This window comes from Aplidium turbinatum, chromosome 1, assembly GCF_918807975.1.
Source record: "Aplidium turbinatum chromosome 1, kaAplTurb1.1, whole genome shotgun sequence".
Taxonomy (NCBI): Eukaryota; Metazoa; Chordata; class Ascidiacea; order Aplousobranchia; family Polyclinidae; genus Aplidium; species Aplidium turbinatum.
This window is the reverse complement of record NC_137472.1, coordinates 42,340,703-42,344,162: the sequence shown is the minus strand read 5'-3', so window position 1 is coordinate 42,344,162 and position 3,460 is coordinate 42,340,703. Positions and strand designations below refer to the sequence as shown.

Here is a 3,460-nt window from a genome sequence, read left to right as displayed (position 1 = left end):
GCAGAAGCTTCGCCGCACACATAGGCCTCAATAGTCATCCTTGCACCCAAGCACGCCAACCACATTTTAAATTTTCATTTATTGCTTTGCTGTCAAAGGGGATTTCTGTATTAGTTTTACTGTATCAAATTACCTTCCGGGTGTATCAATTTACCTTCCATGGAAGGTAAATTGATACATTTGAGTGACGTTTTTAAAATTTCAATTAAAAAAAAAGTAACAAAAATAGAAAAGTGAAAATGTTTTTAAAAAGTGTGTAAGGGATCAGACTTTCATTTCAGCTTAAAATCAATAGTTTGTGTCACGTAATTTTCAGTTAACAGGCAAAAATATTAAAAGTGTATCAAATTACCTTCCCTTCCCCTACCGGCCCACTGCTAGGGCGTCAAATGTGGACCAATCTCAACAAAACTTGGCAAGGTGTCAATTTGGACCATAATGCAGAGGTCTAAACAAGAAAAAGTTTAAAAATCAAAATTTAGTTTTTTTGGGTCACCCTAGTGCAGAGCGAAGAAGAGATTGAATAAAAATTTGCAAATCGAGACATGCTAAACTAAATTACTAAATACTAAATTATTCAATGGCAAGCAAAAGAAAGTATGATGATAGTTACGTTAAATTTGGATTTACTTCGTTAAATGATCATGGAGTCGAAAAGGGACAGTGCGTAGTATGCTACCGCGTCTTAAGCAATGAGTCATTGAGACCGAGTAAATTGAGAAATCACCTGGAAAAAAATCATCCTGAGTTGAAGAATAAAAGCATTGAGTATTTTAAACGACTAGAATCTAGCTGTAAACGTCAACGACTTGACAAAACTGGAAACTTTCAACAAACTGATCAGAAACTTACAGAAGCATCTTTCGTTGTTAGCCAAATTATAGCTAAGCAGAAAAAAGCTCATAATATTGCTGAAACTGTTGTTAAACCGTCTGCACTGGCCATGACGAGAATTGTCCTGGGTGATAAACATGAGAAAAGTCTCAAAGCTATTCCTTTATCCAATAACACAGTAAAGAGACGAACTGCAGCAATGTCAGAAGACATTAAGGACAAGTAATAACTGAAATAAATAAATCTGCTTTTGGTCTATTCGCCATCCAGCTGGATGAGTCTGTCGATGTATCTTCAGTTTCTCAACTTATGGTTTTCGTTCGCTATGCAGTTGACACCTCTGTAAAGGAAGAATTACTCTTCTGCTGTGCTTTGAACACTAGCACAAAAGCATCAGATGTAATGGAAAAAGTCAACCATTTTTTTAATGAAAACGGAATATCCTGAGACAATCTGTGTGGCGTGTGCACTGACGGTGCACCTGCGATGCTTGGTTCCAAAAGTGGATTTAAGGCACTTGTGCAAAAAAAGGCTACTGGCGTTATGTTTACTCATTGTTTCATTCACTGGGAAGCTCTGGCTTCTAAAACTTTACCAAGTGGTCTCCAAGATGTGCTTAACGTTACTATTAAAATAGTAAATTTTGTGAAGAGCAGCGCTTTGCACACTCGTCTATTCAGAAAACTTTGTGAAGACATGGAATCTGATCATAAAAACCTTTTGTTTTACACAAAAGTTCGGTGGCTCTCTAAAGGGAACGTTTTATGCAGAGTGTTTGAGCTCCGCGATGAGTTTGAAATCTATTTAACTGATGTAAAACCTGAGTTAGCATTTCACTTTACCAATGCAAAATTTATTGCTTGTTTGGCATACTTGGTAGATATTTTTCATTCTTTAAACACCCTTAACCTGAAAATGCAAGGAAAAGAAAAAAACATTATTCAGAACGTGGACTTGATCAATGCGTTTGTTGAAAAATTGGCAAACTGGAGACGAAAAGCTCAAAACGGCAATTTTGCCATGTTTAACAACCTGTCTGATATTTACGAGTTAAACGATGAACTAAAGACCAATATTGTTCAACATCTGAAAGAGCTGGAAAGCGAATTCAAGTCATATTTTCCTGAAGTTAGTGCTGATGACCTATCACTTGCAAGAAATCCGTTTCGACTTTCCCCTGAAAATGTGGAAGATGAATTGCAAGACCAATTGATTGAATTGAAAAACGACTCCAGTTGCCGAGATCTATTCGAAACTTTGCCACTCACGGAATTCTGGCTAAGCATGGCATCATCATATCCAGAAATAAGCAAAACTGTACTTAAACAGTTATTGCCTTTCACTTCGACATGGTTATGTGAATCTACCTTTTCAGCGCTAGTATGTATGAAGTCCAAGCAACGCAACGGCCTTGAAGTTGAACATGACATTCGCTGTGCTCTTTCGACAACTGAGCCAAGAATTTCTAAGCTTGTTGCTAAAGCGCAAGAGCACCCTTCCCATTAAAAAATAAATAGCAAAAAGCCATTTTGTTTGTTTTTGTGTTACATGTCATATAGTACAGTAATTAGGTAGTAGAACTTGGCCGATTAGCGTAGTGGTAAGAAACATCGCTATCTGTGCTGGAGGTCTGGGCTTCGATCCTCGGGCCAGTCAAATCAGGCACAGCGTCGCCACTTAGAAAATTGCTAGAGCCTATAGTGCTCGCCCATATACAAGTGTATAGAATATTTTGGGTGGGCCACGAACTTTTTTTGAATCAAAATTTAGGCCACGAAGTAAAAAAGTTTGGGAACCACTGGTATAGGACGTCGCCCAGGCCCAGATTTCAACAACGCTAAGTGATCATTTTAGCATTGTTGCAAGTATAATTCTATTTACTTGTGCTATCGTTATTTTTATTTTGTATTTTGGCCTCCAAGCACGCAGATTTGGCCGCCGAGAAGGAGCTCTAGAAAAAACTGTGTTGCAAACTACTGTGTGCAAACTACTGTGTTGCAAACTACTGTGTTGCAAAATTTTCTGCCGTAAATATTATTATTAGGCTAAAAGCGAATAGCAGAAATTGTTATATTGCAAAATGTGCAGTTGCTTACATGACTTTAAAAGGGCACCATTGCCCCCCTGCCCCTCCATCTGCAGAAAATTTGAGGGCAGGGGGGCATCCGCCCCCCCTGCCCCCCCGCTTCCGGCGCCCCTGTCCACACTCTCCCTCCACAGGTACCTCGACTCCCCAGCCTGGCCATCACGACCTAAGCTGGTGGACTTAACCCTCCGGGTGCATCGTCACCCCATAAATCACGCCGCTCCCCGCCGCCGCGGGGTGTGGCAGGCCGGTTTCCTAAAGTCTTCGACCTGGCTATGTTTGTTTGTACTCTCTCACCGTGTCAATCTTTTGTACCGTGAGCTACTGATGCGAATAAAACAGTTCAACACTTCGACCTGGTTATGTTTGTTTGTGCTTTCTCGTCGTGTCAATCCTTTGTACCTGTGCGCTGTTGATGCGAATAAAACAGTTGAACACTGCAACCGCACCGCCCGGAATTTTTAAGAATGTGAAACGTACACCGAGGTTGCCGCGCAGAAAAGATCTGAAAATAAATCCAAAACTGTAAAAAATATTGTT

At 40.0% G+C, this 3,460-nt stretch overlaps 1 pseudogene; it reads left to right on the top strand.

Annotated features, from left to right (window-relative positions):
- Positions 1 to 943: 943 nt before the first annotated feature.
- LOC145765946 (protein FAM200A-like) lies at positions 944 to 2,340 on the top strand (annotated as a pseudogene).
- Positions 2,341 to 3,460: the final 1,120 nt, after the last annotated feature.